At 48.9% G+C, this 15385-nt stretch overlaps 1 protein-coding gene across 12 annotated transcripts in view; it reads left to right on the top strand.

Moving 5' to 3' along the window:
• The first annotated feature begins 619 nt into the window (after nt 1-619).
• MICAL3 (microtubule associated monooxygenase, calponin and LIM domain containing 3) overlaps nt 620-15385 on the top strand; it is a 151596-nt gene continuing 136830 nt past the window's right edge. For 9 of the 12 annotated variants that reach the window (XM_032189435.1, XM_032189425.1, XM_032189408.1 and 6 more), the window contains exon 1: nt 620-678. The gene's annotated coding sequence lies outside the window, so the exon portion shown is untranslated. Of the gene's footprint in view, nt 679-8864; nt 8981-15385 lie in introns of those variants that run through there. The other 3 variants (XM_032189452.1, XM_032189373.1, XM_032189460.1) reach the window with 3 other exon arrangements.

Genomic DNA, 15385 nt, shown 5'->3' with positions numbered 1-15385 from the left:
AAACGCGTGCATACCTTTACAATACCCATACGCACACTGCACACCCGCGGGCTTTCGGTGCTCTCCCGCAGGGCAGGGCAGGGCAGGGCAGGGCAGGGCAGGGCAGGGCAGGGCAGGGCTTTGCCACCCCCCTGCCCCCCAGCACCCGTGCTGTACCCCCGAGGGGTTACTCGGGGACCCTCCCTCAGCGAGCCGACCGTTACCAGCACGCGCCCACCCCTAACGGCCGCCGCGCGCGCGCACTCCCCCGCCCGGGGCACTTTAAACGGTCGCTGCTTCGCCCCGCCCCCTCCCTATAGCCCCGCCCCCTCTATCACCCCGCCCCCTCCATCGCCCCACCCCCCTTTTTTTTTTTCCTCCCCGCTCCGCCAATCCCGTTCCGCGCTCCCCTCCCCTCCGCCAATCACCGCCCGGGCCCTTCCGATCCGGGCGCGGGGTGGGGGCGAGGGCAGTACCATCGGCACGGCGCGGGTGGAGCGGGGGGGGGAGAACGAGGCGGGGGGAGCCTCCCCGCCCGGCCGCGTGGCTCTCAGCGCTCCCCCGACCCCCCCCCGGGGCCTTTCGGAGCTCCGCGGCAGGAGAGGGGCGGAGCGCGCGGGAGGGGGCAGCCCCGCCCCCCGCCCCCCGCCCTGCCAACGGCCGGCGGCGGGCAGCGAGCGGCCGCGGCGTCAGCCCCAGGTGAGCGGGGAGCGGGGCCGTTGGCGGCCGTTGGGGGCCGTTGGCGGCCGTTGGGGGCCCGGCAGGTGCGGGCCGGCGGCGGGCAGAGCCGGCACAGGCGGATCGGAGCGGAGCGGAGCAGAGCAGATCAGAGCAGCGCCTTCCCTTCCCTTCCCTTCCCTTCCCTTCCCTTTCCTGCCTTTCTGTCCCCCTCCCTCCGTCCCCAGCCGGGTGCCGCGTCCTGCTGCAGCCGCACAGAGAGGGGGACGCAGGGAGCGGTGCGTTGGGAGGGCAAAAGCACATGGACTGAGTGTGTGAGGGGGGTCGGCACAAAGCCGGGGCTGCCCGGGGCATAAAAGCGTTGGGGGTCTGGGACAAGGCACGGCATTGCTCGCTGTCTGTGCCCCCCGGCCCTGAGGCAGCTGGGAGGGGCGCTGGGCAGCATTTGGCTTCTGTGGTTTAAGGCAAGGAAGGATGCTCACCTCTGTGGGCAGTCTGCCCTCTACCCCCCCTTCCTTCTAGTTTATTTTTATTTTTATTTTGGCTTAGCATCAAGAGGAAACTCAAATACGTCTCTTCTTCATGCTCTGAGGTGCTGGAGTTGTCTCCATTCAAACGTGTTTGGTGCGACTGGGAAAGGAAATGTGAGTTTTTGCTGATCTGAGACAGCGGTAAATTAACAGCAGAACTGCCTCAATTTCATTAAACAGGAGCCTGTTTCACCCCACAGCTCTCAAGGAGAATTCATAATTCTCCCTCTTCCTGCTAGAGGCGTGCAGTGGCAGCACGGCTTCTTGCTGAAGGCACAACCTGGTTGCTCCAGCAGAGATCAGCTGTCCTGAAGCTGCTGCTTCTGCAGTGGGCAACACGAGAAACTGCCTTGCATGTTTGAGAAAGGATGCTGGCAAAGCTACGGAAACAAGGAAAACCTTCTTACCACATTCCTTTCTATCAGCCTGCCACTTCTGCCTTCTCCCGAGATCTTCATCTGGGTTACATGTTAACCTTTCTCCTTTCTTTCCCCGATAGCATCTGTGAGATATGATCTTTTGTGTCTAGCCACATGGTTAAAACTAGTCTAGGCTGTCCTTGCTTTGTGTCTGGATATTTTTTTGACACTCAACCATTCAAAACAATGACCATTTTACTGAAAATGGTGTTTTTGGGTTTGTTCACCATTAAGGCTTCTAGCAAAATCATTCTCAGGTGGGTCCTGCAGGTACTGGCATGGCCAGTTTTCTTCTTGGTCGCTTTCTGCTGGCATGGAGAGTGGCATAAGATGGAGGATTTGACAGGTAGTCCCAGCTGTCAACGCTGCCAACCTTCAGGCATCCGCCGAGGCCTCCCAGTTTTCTGTCTTCACCTTGCTCATCCCGAAAGAGGAGTGGCAGATACGGGCGCTTTTCCCCCACCATGCAAGTGAGTCGTGTGAATGCCTCTGGAGCTGTCGGCCCCGAGATCTCCAGGGGTTTTCTACCTGCCAACCCTGCCTGAACCACCACAGCCAGGCAGTGGGCCGAGCAGGCCACTGCTTTCTGTCCTGAGCATGTGTGTTTTTTTTGCTGTGTTCCCTTCTTTCTTCGAATCCACTTGTCTGGCGGTCATCCCATCCCTCGAATTGGAGCCTGTGTGCAAGAGGTGTTTTCTTGCTCTGCTTCTGTGTAGCGTACTGCACAGGGGAGTTCTGGTTTAGCCTGATCTCAGACGTTGTTGTAGGGTACCAAACATAACTTCAGTCCTGCAGTTTTCCCTTTTTTGTGCAGTTTCTAACATCAGGGATGTTCGTCTGATGGTATGGGTCTTCTGCTGGGTTTGTCTGCAGCAGTGTTCCAGTTGTACAGCTTAATTAAAATCTGGGAAATAAACCACTTATTGCATCAACTTCCTCGTTGGCCAGCAGGAAAATTGTTTGGTATTGCTGCTTTCTGCCCTGCTGCTTGGAAATAATTCCTCTGAATCTGCAGTGCTTTGAAGTGGGGCAAGGCTCGCTGGGAGCTGCTGTGGTTGAGGGAAGAGGGCATTTCAGAGCACTGAAGACTTTATATTAAAAAAAAATAAATCTCTCCCTTTCAAGCTTTCCTTTAGTTACGTCCCTTATCGTTGCGGCTGCAGTATGCTTTGTATGAACTTTGTGTGATGTCGAAGGAAGTCTCAGGGTATAATCCTCTACTCTTCGAAGTAACTTTTGAACTGAAGTGACTTAATGGATAGTACAACTTTTAGTGATTTCCCTTTAAATTATTAAGCTCTCTACCCTAAATCTGTGGGGAGACTTCTTGCTGGAAGTTAAAGTGTAGGCAGAACAGCAGCATTTTTGTGGTATCATATCTTGACTTGCTATCTGTGCCATGCAAGTAAAAATGCCTGTGGCCGTGCAAGCCCTATCTAATATCTCTATCTTTTTATGGCCTTGGTGGAAGTGTGGTGCTTGTAGTGGGATGGTTGGGAGGCCCTTCTGGCCCTTCTCTTGGTGTCTAAATGCGCAGTGTGGGCTTGCACAGCTGTTAAAGCGGGCTTCTATTTTGCCAGGTCCCGTGAAAAGGTTGATATCAGCTGCTCCATTCCTATGAGACTGTGGCTTGCAAAGATTTGCACCATTTCACACTTGTTTTTTTTTCATGGCTCAGTAAAGAAATGAATCTTGAGGCACCAGAAGCCAAGTTTGGCTCATACCCAGTTAAAAGCACAACACCTGGTACCCACCCAGGGATTCCCAGGTAACAGACTGCGCTGGGTCTGGTGTTGGGAAGCGTCCTCTTAACGCTTGCAGCATCATGGTCCTGCGACAGGAGGAACAGAGGGGAGCTGGGAGACTCGTCTCCTCTGCCATGTGGTCATCTGCACAGAAATGAGGAAACGTGTGCCTGGGAGTCTTGCTTTAAACAGCCAAATGGAAGAACGTTTCGCTGATCTTTTCTGTAGAACAAAGTTATTCCCAAAGGTAGGCGGTCGGTGTGGATGGGGCTCCGTCTGCTGGAACAGCAGAGAGAAAAGCCTCCTGAGGCTCAGGAGGGGTAAACAGTTTGGGGACTGTGGCCTGATTCTGACAACTCGCTTAGCCAGGGAAATCACTACTGAAGTGAGGCTCCCGTTGAGATTCTGGGAGAGCTGTGCCTCTTCCTGCATTGGGTGGAAAGAAAGATGAGCTCAGAGGTAGTCGCCTTTGTGTATGGTTTCCTTGGTGAGCCTGGGAGGTCAGTGCCTTGCACCTGGGATTTCGTCTGGGTCTCCGAAGTGGGGTTTGGCTTCCTTTGGACTTTGCAGGGAGAGTAGGACTGCTCGCACGGCCAGGTAATGTAGGGAAAGGCTGGGAGTCGATGGCACCTGGTCTGCTTCTGTACCTCAGAGAAAGAGAAGTTCATGCATGTGAAGGTGGATGGAGGAGGTACCCAGACGCAGACAGCCTCTGTAGCAGATCTCTGCTATTGATTTTCCACAGTGCTGGTATTTGGTGTTCCCTCAGCAAAGGCAGGTGGGCTACAACTGGGACCATCGCTCTATCTGAATACTTCTCATGTTGCTTTTGCATCGCATCTAAAGCCTGTTGCATTACACTTACGCCTGGAGACCCACCCAGGGCTCTGCTGTGCCAAATGCTGTGTTAAAGCACAGTAAAAATGTCCCTGCTCTGAGTATTCTTTTGCTTAATAAGGCATATGAGAGTGGAAGAAAGCAGATACCATTTTCTGTTGATGTTTAGAGCGGTGAATGCTGGCAAGTTTTGAATTTGGTGCCTTGGATAGAATATGATTTGATAGTGGATTTATTTCAGGATGTGAGCCAGCCTTCAAATCATCCTGTGGGGCACTTCTGAGGCTGCCAAATGTCAACTCTGTGGGCTTATGGGGGGGTGTGTGTTTGTGAGAGGTGTGTGCTTCTGAATGGTCTGCGAACCTTTGTCTCAGAATATCTGGCCCTGCTTGGGCTGAGCGTCAGCAGCGCTGAGGGACGGAGCCTGGCATCCCAGCCACAGGGGAGGGTTTCTGGTGTCTCACCCTCACGTGTCACGGAACAGTGGCACCAGAAAACTGGCTTTTTGGGTGCCTTTGGGGCAGAGCATGCTGTTTAGGTTTGTTACTCAGTGCTCCTTTTGGTTTCCTCCTCTTATGCATTTTCCTTCCGTTAGCACATTTTCCTCTTTTCTGTCTCTGGTCTCCCCCAGCCATTTGCTTTCTCCCTCAGGGCTGTTTGCTGTTCTACCCTTCTTTGGTGCATGGAGGAGAAACCAGTGACTTTTTTTGAGCAATATCTATAATCCTATTTCTGACTGGGGGAGCCAGAGGGAACATAAGAGCAGGGTATGTCTCACGGACTGGATTAGCTGTGCAGCTTGGTGTATTATTATTGTTCTGAAGTGAATCAGTTAATGTTAGTTCAGAAATGCTATAGTCCCAACTGTGATCCGAAACAGCTAAATTGCTTGGAGAGTGTCACTTGAGATGTTTGCTTCCTCTGCAAGAGAATTCTTCTGGTAATGTGCCCTTTTGTGGATGGTTGTCTAGATGTCTCGTCAGTCTGGAGAGGCTTGTTTTTAGTGCTATCTGCTCTCTGGAGAGTTTATTTTTAAATAGTTGCTGAAGCAACAGTCTTGTAAAATGCTGCAGTGTTAGGATAGAAAGAATTAAAGTGTTTAGTAATCCTTCAAAGGGATAGAAGTAATTGTTTCTATCTTCCCTTCTCTAAGGCTAGCTGAAAGCACTGGTGAAACCGCGTTCTCGTAGAAGACTAGCTTCAACATTTTCTTCCTCAGAACCTCTCTGTTTCATCTGGGGAATGTCCTCCATTTAAAATAGTGTTTAAAGACCGAATGTCTGAGTTCAGGAACGGCTGTGCCCTGTCCTTCGCTCCTGCTATACGAACATGGCTTATTTTCTCCCAGGATGAATTCTGCCACCTGGAGATGGGCCGTGCCTTCAGACAGGCACTGTGTCCCCCGTAACTCCTATGAAGCAGTAGAGTGGTGCTTTAGAAGCCAGATCATTTACTTTTTCCACAAGAAGCATTTTGTAAGCTTTCCTTCTTTGTGCCAAAACCTGAGATGTTTACTCTGTGCCAGAAAATTTCAAAGCAAACCTATTTCAAAGAGGTCAAATCTCCTTATACTCTGTTCCTGGGGCATCGGAGGAGCTTTACGTTATATCATTTTCTTGATCTACAGTTCTCAGTTTGGTTGTATCAGCACGACAGTTGTGCTTAATGAAGCTGTTGATTTTATTAGGAATCGTGTCGTGTCACTGCTGAAACAGATGATTAATCGAAGGCAATCACAAACATCAGCACAGACGGAGCGATGAATGGACTGAGAGCAACCCTGAGGAGAAGGACCTGGGGGTGCTGGTGTATTAAAAGCTCACCATGAGCCATCAATGTACATTTGCAGCCCAGAAAAGCCGACCGTACCCTGGGCGGCATCAAAGCAGCGAGGCCAGCAGGGCAGGGAGGGGATTCTGCCCCTCTGCTCTGCTCTGCTCGGCCCCACCTGGAGCCCTGCGTCCAGCCCTGGGGCCCCCAGCACCAGGACAGGGACCTGTGGGAGTGGGCCCAGAGGAGGCCACGAGGCTGATCAGAGGGCTGGAGCACCTCTCCTCTGGGGACAGGCTGAGGGAGCTGGGGGTGTTCAGCCTCGAGAAGGGAAGGCTCCGGGGAGACCTTACAGCGGCCTGCCAGTGCCTAATGGGGCCTGCAGGAGAGCTGGGGAGGGACTCTTGGTCAGGGGGTGCAGTGACAGGACAGGGAGAGTGGCTTTAAACTAAAAGAGGGTAGAATTAGATTAGGTATAATGAAGACATGCTTCACTTGAGGGCGGTGAGGCCCTGGCACAGGCTGCCCAGAGAAGCTGTGGATGCCCTGTCCCTGGAGGTGCTCAAGGCCAGGTTGATGGGGCTTTGGGCAGCCTGGGCTGGGGGAGGTGTCCCTGCCCATGGCAGGGGGGTGGAACCGGATGGTCTTTAAGGTCTCTTCCAACCCAAACCCTTCTGTGATGATTCTGTGATGCAAAATGTTACCTCCAGGTATAAAGGGTTGTCTTCTTTCCAGGTCTTTATTCCTTTACTGCTCTGTTCCTGTGGTCTTCAGCTATCACAAAAGGCCCTTTGTTGTTCATTTGACTGTTAAACTGCATTTATTTTATGCTTCATCAAGCTCTTAATGAGCTCTGGGTTTGTAATATCACAGGTCTGGATCTCCAAGGGTGAGAGAATCTGACAGGTTTCATGAAACTGTAGGGAAGAACCACCGCACGGGAGGATATCCCAGGCAGGCAAGGCTTTTTTGATGGTAGAGAGCAATGGTGGTAAATTCTTCATTATGCATTTATGCATTCATGCAGACTGATAACTCACAGGCATGATGCGTTCTCACAGTCAGAGTCTCGTGGTGGATTCATCCATGAGGCACAGTTCTGTGGTCCCAGGCTGTTAAGAAAGGAAGGGATTTCACAGCCATGATGTACAACAGAAATTAAAAAGGTAATGGAAACAGAGGACAGGGCAGACACAGCCGGGTATGTTCAAGACGTGGAGGTTTGACTTGGCCCATGAGGCCAGTGTGTGCTGCACACCAGCCAGTCTGGGTTCTTCCTTTCCTTGTTGGTGTCACAACAGAGATGGATCTCGAAGGGAAGACTCTGCAGTGGACTGGAAATAAAGTGCTGTCAGATGAGCACAGTAAATCAAGATGAGCGCTAATTTCTTCTGTTGGATTTGGGGATGAATTGCCTTACAATGCTGTGCTAATTATGGCAATTGAGGAAATGATTCACAAGAGTGGGCAGCTGAGCGTGGTCCTTCTAGCAGCTGTCTTAGCTTAAGCTAGGTTGACTTATTTACTAGAATTGTGTTTCATTTGCTACAATGACAAGTTCTCCATTTTAATTCCTATGGCTTAGCTGCAGTCCTTTGCCACCTGGCAGGAGAATGGCACAGCCCTCAGCCTGTCCGCAAAGTCAGGCGTGCGACTTGGCTGTATGTGGCAAAGTTTCTTTACAGGGGTGTGGACTAGAACTTTATTTCCAGTGCTGTAAGTTAAATGCTAGGCTGTGTAACACAACCATGACATTTAGAGTTAATAGTTTCACTGCATGCTGCTTCATTTTCTTGGGGCTTGCTGCTTGCTTCGTTGTGAAGGCAATAGCTGTGCAATATCCCAGTCCTAGGGCACCTGGCAGCAGGCAGATTTTGTGATCCTGTTCTCAAACGCAGTCATGAGTTAAAATAGGTAATATTTAAAGTGCATTTCATTCAGTTATCTCAGCTCTCTGCCCCTATTTCCCCAAGCAGAATGCAAAAGATTGGCGTTTCCCCTGGCCGGAATGGCTCCTGCTGTGCGTTACTCAAGTTGCTGTGACCTGCTGGAGCTTGTGCCACAGGCAGGCATGGCAAACACATGCAGGTCTACGGAGATTTGGTTGTGGCAGTTAAATCCTTAGGTAGCAAGGTCATGGCCATGAGATTAACGTGCGTACAGCAGTCCCTTCCGTGGAAAGGAGTGTTTGGTAGACATTAACTTTTTATAGGCTGATGACACCCACGTACTGCAGAAAGATTCTCCGTTCTGTGAAGGCCTCAAAAACGGTGGCGATGTGAACCCCAGCCAGGCCCTTCAGCTCTGGGATCACAGGGGCTTTTCTTTAGGTATAGAGCTGGGGGGGTGTGACATGATGGGCTGGCCAGGCTTTTGGTAATATGCTCTAATTTGTGTCAGGCTGCGAGCAGCAGTCCGCTGCTGCAGTGTGCTCTCACCTGCACATCAGCTGGGGCAGCTTGGAGAGGCACTGGGACCCTGTGGGTGGAAATGGCCTTACTTTGCTCCCAGGCAAAGCCCTGACAATCAGGAGTTAACACTTGGAGAGGAATGAACTGAGGTCAGCAGCACCAGCAGTCTGTTCAGTAAATAATTTTCTTTGTATACTTACTCCATTCTTTCACTCATTATTTGCTCCACTTATTCTTTTCCCTTCCTACACACAGACACACACACACACACACACACACACGACTTTTTTCTGGCTTCATTATTCTCTCTTGCCCTAGTTATTGCCTTCCAGAGGCCACTTGTCACTGTGACCCTCCCTCTGGCTGAGGAGCTGCCGATGATAGGTTTCCTGTGAAAGAACCACCCTCGAGCTGGGATGGACACCTACACTCCGCGCTGGAGATGCCAGGCTGTTTTCCAGCTGCTCTTGTGAGTCCTCTTGCTCTGAGCACTGCAGTGGATGCACAGAAGGCAGCGCGGGAGGCAGAGTACTGCTCAGCCAGACACAGGGGGATCAGGAGCTGTTTCCCATCTCTTTTCCCCTCCTTGGGGGCAGGCTGCGAGCTCCGGGGTGAGTGAGCATCTGATATGTGGCATGCGCTGTTCCAAAATGCGAGGGGAAATCTGTTACAATGGCCGTGCTGTTACTGAGGATTTGGGTGGCTGCAGGACGAGGCATTGCTTAATGGTGGAGCCTGCAAAATGCAGCAGGCTGTGATGCTGCTGCTTGGACGTGATGCGATGAAAAGAGAAAGCTCTGAGGGTCATGGATCTGAGGGTCCACAGAAAGCAGCTAGAGGAAGTACGACTTGGGGGGGGTGACCTTGAACGTCTGTTCAGTGAAACAATCCAGGTGTGACTGGTGTTTAGGAAATCATTTTTTTGGGAGGCCTTTTGTTGGGGTGGGAGCAGTTCAAATGTTCTGTGTCTGCTCAGTGATCCGTTCTGATTTTTCACTGCAAGTGTAGTACCTGCATCTTCTGCACGTGACGCTGTAACTCTTCCTGTCCCCAGGCTGCTGAGAGCTGTGCCAGATCGCTTTTTGTGGGCATTAAATTGCCTGAAGACCTCACGAGCAGGAAGAAATGACTGTGTAGCAGGCCCAGTGTAGCAATTGCATGGCAGCTATTTAGACGATGGCCTGTGTATAATGGTACACACGCTGGGGGCAGGAGGGGGGCTCTGGTCTGCGCTGCTCAGCCACTCCAGCCTAATGCTTCTCTCCTGCCTCCGTGTACCTCTCCTTTGGGGCACTGTCGTCTCCTTCATTCTTCTGAGATTTTTATGCTTTCCATTGTGTTTTCTTAAATGAAAAGGCAGCTCTAGAAACAAACAAACAAAATTCCTTTCTTGCTTGCCTTGTGGTTTTCACTTATAAGACTGATTTTCCTTTCACTGGCATGGCAGTATTAAAACCAGGACTCTTCTTGGCTAGACTCTGTTGCTGCAGAGCCTGTGGGGTAAAATGAAAGTAGTGCTTGCTCTAAGAGTTTGGGTTTTTACCCCCCTTGGTTTAAATATTGATAGCAGTGAAGTTCGGGCTCCGAAGATACTAAATGAAGACAACTGTTCCTTGTACTCTGACAGACTTTGTGTGCAGCTTTCCTATAGCTGCATTGTTCAGTAGAGTGCTTTACTTTTCAGTAAATAGACAGCCTTTAAGGCCCTCAGGTTCTTCGCATCTGAAACAATAGGCCTAATCATCAAAGCTAAATCCAAAAGGAGAACAATTAGGAAGGGCATATTTTTTAGGAGTGTCTTGGGCAGCGCTCCTACCTCCAGCTGCTTGTTTTTATCCTGGGGTGCCGTGTCCTCTGCTCCTCTTGCTGTCACACAACGCAGCTGTCTGGGCACGCATGAGAAGTCTGATCAGAAAAGTGATCTCGGTTTAAAAACAGCCGTGCTGGAGTAAAAGGCAGCCCAGGTTGGCTGCGCAGTCCCGTGGCTGTTGTAGCAGCACTCCCAGCCAGGTGGGATGGTTCGGTGTGGGGTGGTGATGGGGCTGCTGTCAGTACTGCCGGGGGCCTGGTGGGTGACACAGGCTGGGGTTGGTGCTTGATGGGGTGGATTGTATCTGGGGGACGTCCTTTTGATAGTGGTTGGATGAGGGCCCACAGAAATCGCTGTTTCTCTTAAACCATTCCTATTTTTCTGGTTTAGGGTTTCAGTTTCAAGGCTTGTGTTACGACCGTGTTCTGCCTTTCTAGGGTCCAGGCTTCTGCGACAGCGTAGCTTCCCTGTTACTGGTGTCTGCTTTCCCTCCTAGCTCAGTGAGCTACTTCAGCTTGTCCCAGCTGGTTTTGTAAAGAAAAATCCCCCCTCCCTGTACATGACCTCACAATAATACTTGTACTAGGACAATGTATGCCGCTTGCTTGTTCTTAATTATTACCAAATACATGGAAAAACTTGAGGCTTCTAATAACTGCAGAAATAACTACATTTTCCTGTGAATTGGTGATCAAAAGTAGACAAAATGATTGGAATAAAGCAGGAGCACCCCGTGTGCCAGAGGACTTGTTTATATGGGGTAAGGTCAAATGGATGAGAATAAACTCTCACTGCACTTGGAGAATGAAGCGAGGTGATGTGTCTTGCTGATTGAATGGAGCAGCCCCTTTCAAGAATGGAGTTTCTTACCTCTGCCAAGCAACTCCAAGCAAGATCCTCGGTGAGGGAGGAGTCGGTGCAGTCTTGAAATAAGTGCTAGTGAAAACTGAGTCTGAACCCTGGTGGGTCCAGTGTTACTTGGATATACAAAGTCTAAAAGAGAGATTGAAAGAAAACAAGATTGGAAAGGAAGGACCCAGCTCTCTTTCCTGTTTCACTGCAGTTGCATATGAACCGGGGTGGAGCGCACAGCAGATACTGCTAGCTGCCTTCTGTCGTCCTCCTGTACTTCGCTCCCTAGTTCAGATGGGCATTTGCAGTACTGCAGGATTCCTGTGCGTAGCCTGTGCTTATCAGGAACGTAGTGTTACCTTTTAAACCAGCGAAAATAGTATTGATCCGACCTTACGCTGGAGTTCTTCCATCTCCAGCTGTTGCAGCCATTTCACCAAGGGGATAAAAGCCCGTGTCCCCTCCATTTTTGAGGGGAGGTGAATGAATTGCAGGGTTATCATACTGTAGATGACCTTCATAAGCTCAGACACAGCCAGGATAAGCATCTACGTCTCTTCCTGTTCCCGGGATCAGTGCATTAAGAAGGAACTTCTGTCTTGCAGATGTGATATACGTGTTTGAGGGCATGAAATAGCAGCTAATGCATATCCTAATGAAGCCCTGCATCTGTTTTTACATATGCGTATGGGTATGAATTTGCAAGATAGCGTGGGTGTGAATAGATGCAGGCCTGGGAAAATTGCGATAGCTTGTAACTGTGCCGCTTGGCACATACAATGTGTACAAACAGAAACTTGTGAAACAGTATTCAAAGTAAAATAATATCTACCTCCTCTTCCTGTCTGAAGAGTCGTGAACCCTAGCATGCTTTTTGTGTTGTTTTTTAAGTGTAACTAGCACTTGCTGAGAATCTCAAACGCACCCACCTGCACCCACCCTTCGTGCTGTTGGGGACTTTCTGAATGGGAACTGTTGTTGTGTGATGCTCACGTCCCCAAGTAGGCAAGCCTTGTCATGGTACAGGCAGGGAAGTGAACGGCATTAGTGAACGCAGCAACCATCCCTAATATACACTGTGATGTAGAATGAGTGGCTGCTGAAGTTGGCATGTTGAGAAAGCTGCCTCTAGGGGTGCATGCATCAGCCTGCTTTGTGACAAAGATGCACCCCCCTCCTAGCGCTTGGTTTTGGTGGTTTTGTTTGGTTTTGAGATTGGTGATTCGTAGTTACTTCGTAAAATCTGATCTGCTGAAAGCTGTAGTTCGATTACAAGAATGCTTCAGAAATCAATAGTATTTTATTTGCTGTTAGATCTACAGAGTTACCGAAGCACCTCTTTAACACCTCTACTATTTCTGAACTTTCCATCATACTTGGTGGTCTCTGTGAGCCACTTTTACTCCTTTCACAAAGAGCAAGAGCATCAGTAATTGATTTTGAAGTCTTTCTGTTGGTGCAACTATCGCTGATGTAAATGTTGAAAGACTACTGATTCACGGGGAGGAACACAGGCTGTTTGGTAAATTCCTTGATTTTACTACCGAGCTGGTAATTGGAGAAATAGGAATGCAGTGTTCTGCTCTCTTACTGACTCTTGTCATCTTGTTTTTGAAGGTGTTTTGCCTTTTATGAGGAATGACGTAGTAGAGACAGCTTGGTTTGCTTCTAGTATTCACAGTATCTCTTTTTAACCTGTTGGTTCAGTGATTTTTGTCATTTTTGTCTGCAAGTTCCAACTGTTTATGCTTCTAAGCCTATCTCTGAAGGCTTCCACTCCTCAGGCCAGCTGTGAGGTATTAATTAGACAATTCTGTAATTACGTATCATTAACTGCTCTTTCAGGAAACCAAGAACCAAGCTTTTCTGTTACTACTGACTTTGTCAATGTAATACACATGGAACTGGAGTGCCAAGGATGGACTCAATTGTAATTCTTCCCTCTGGGGTCCTGTTCCTGCAAACTCCCAGCTAATGCCTCTTAAAAAACAGCTGTCAGCTATATGCAGGAACTCAGTCCATGAACTCCGTAGAAATGTGCCAGTCTTCTCAGCTGAAACTGGGAGCTGTACTGAAGTAGAGCAGTTCTTGTACAGGACCAGTTTTGGCAGCAGCACGTGAGCCATTTTCATTCTGTAGAAACTAGAAAATTAATAGGCAGTCAATAACAGCAGTTTCAGACTTGAACTGAATTGGAGTTGATATTTGAGGATCAATATATGCCTGCTCACCCATTTTCCAAGGCAGTGAGTGATCCAGCTGTTACTGCAGTACCTGCTCCTGCTGTAAGACAGCCTGTGCTGCACCTGGCTGTGATGTTTCCCTATGTATGGATTTCCTCTCATGAAATTGCTGTGCCCTAGGGGATGCTTTTTCAGTGTTGGCCAGTACAATGGAAATGATTTCTTCCCTGTTTGTTCCTGTGATCTTTTTTTTTTTTTTTTTTTTCCCCCTCTGGTCACACTGAGTTATCTGCTTCCAAATTAAATTATGGAGATGACTTCCACAAGCTGTCAGGTGGCATCTCAGAGACCTTCCTCTGTGTGCTTCAGGTTAACCAACAGAGCAGAGGCAGCTCAGCTGGCCAGGGCTAACGTACGGGAACTAACAGGGCTCTTGCTGCTCCTCCTTGGCAAATTAATAGGGATGAAACATAAGAGGAGCGAGGAAAAAAGAGCTTGGTAGTCCTGCATTCAGAAAGGGAAGTGGCCAGAACTGCTGTATGTGGCTTCTGTCTTCTAATGCCAGCTCATTCAGTTTAGTAAACCTGACTTGTTGTCTCTTATTTTCATCTCACTTTGAAAGACTCCAAGTTTTTATAACTTTTTAACACTTTTGATCGAGAGATGTAGATTTTCCTATTTAAGTTCTCACTTCAGGTTCTGTAGAAAGATAGCTAGTGAATCATTCCTAGACTAGTATTGACACTGGTGATGAGGCAAAAAAGAAATTAAATGACCCATGGACTGATGACTGTGTTGTCTTATCTTAAGAGCACAAGGGAGAAGTATTAGAATGTGCAGTTTGACAGCTGAAGGAAGTGTGTATGGTGTGTTGGGTTTCTTTTTTTTTCTGTTTGTTTGTTTTTGTTTGACTCAGCTCTGACTTTTTAGAACACTTAAATGAGCAGATGACTTGCTGTTTTTCTTGACCTGGCTTTTTTGTTCGGTCTCAGCTGAGGTGCATTTCACAAACAGATTTTGTGGAGGGTTTTTTGAATGGCTGACTTGCCAGACGTGAAAGCAAAACTTGGGCTGCTTTGTTGGTAAACAGTATTAAAAACAAAACAAAACAAAATTATGGCAGCGAGGGTACACAAATTTTGTAACCTCTCCTGAAGACAGAATTCCTTTTCTTCCTCAGCAGGTAGAAAGGAGGCCACGAATCTAAGCTGGAACTCAGTGTCCTGACTGGAGGCATATGAGGTATTTGTTCTGGGATTTAGCTATGTTTTCAGCCTCCTTATGCACTCAAGATCTCTGGTTAAGGGCAGGTGAAAGGCACCTTTCCCAATTCTTTCCTGCTCTGATGTGGCAGCCCAAGAAGCAAGAATCTGTTGTCTCCCTGTTTGGTAGGGTTTTTAATCTGTCATAGCCCCTAGGGCTTTCTGGCATGGGTAGGTTGTACAAGAAGTCTGTGAGACCAGGCAGTGGGTTCTGTGGGCAGAAGATACCTTCCCTATTCCTTTTGAGGATGAGTTTCTATACACTATACTGGTAGTCATATCTCTCCAAGTGGCATTCCTCATGAACCTGGGTTCAGATGATCCATTGAAGCTGTTTTGGGACCCTTCATGTTTCCCCTCTCTTTCTGGTATTGAGAGTGTGAGCTGTGACTTTTCTACATCCCACAGAAAAAGCTGCATGACCAAAAGTCCAAGGCTGTGGCCCAAGTGAAGTGTGGGGCTTAAAGAAAATAGAGAGAGAGCCTATGGTTGGTTAACGGGAAGGCAAAGCCCCACCGTAACAATTTGTTAATTGCTAGACAGCTTCCTTTCTGCAGAATGCTTATCAGAGAGAAAGTGAGTAATTTACTTAGTGATTTTCCTCTGAATGCCAGTTCCATGATGTAGGGGAAGCAAAACAGCAGACCTGGGCTCTGAGAGGAGAGGGCTGCAAAGAGCTTGCAGCGTTTCAGGCCAAAACTCAATTCACTTTGGTATTTCCTGGAATTCCTGCAGTCTCATGGCAATAGGAACTTTCTCAGACGGTCCAATTCTAATGTGAAAGCTGTTTTTTAAAAAGTAGAAAACCCCATCAAGTGTTATGTTTCCTTAGGCTTTGGTGAAACACCTTGGGCATAAGAGGTTATCTCATACACAGCTGCAAGTTTCCTCTACCTTTCCATGAAACAA

Source organism: Aythya fuligula, chromosome 1, assembly GCF_009819795.1.
Source record: "Aythya fuligula isolate bAytFul2 chromosome 1, bAytFul2.pri, whole genome shotgun sequence".
Classification (NCBI taxonomy): Eukaryota; Metazoa; Chordata; class Aves; order Anseriformes; family Anatidae; genus Aythya; species Aythya fuligula.
The sequence above is the reverse complement of the archived record's forward strand: the minus strand, read 5'-3'. Positions and strand labels throughout refer to the sequence as shown.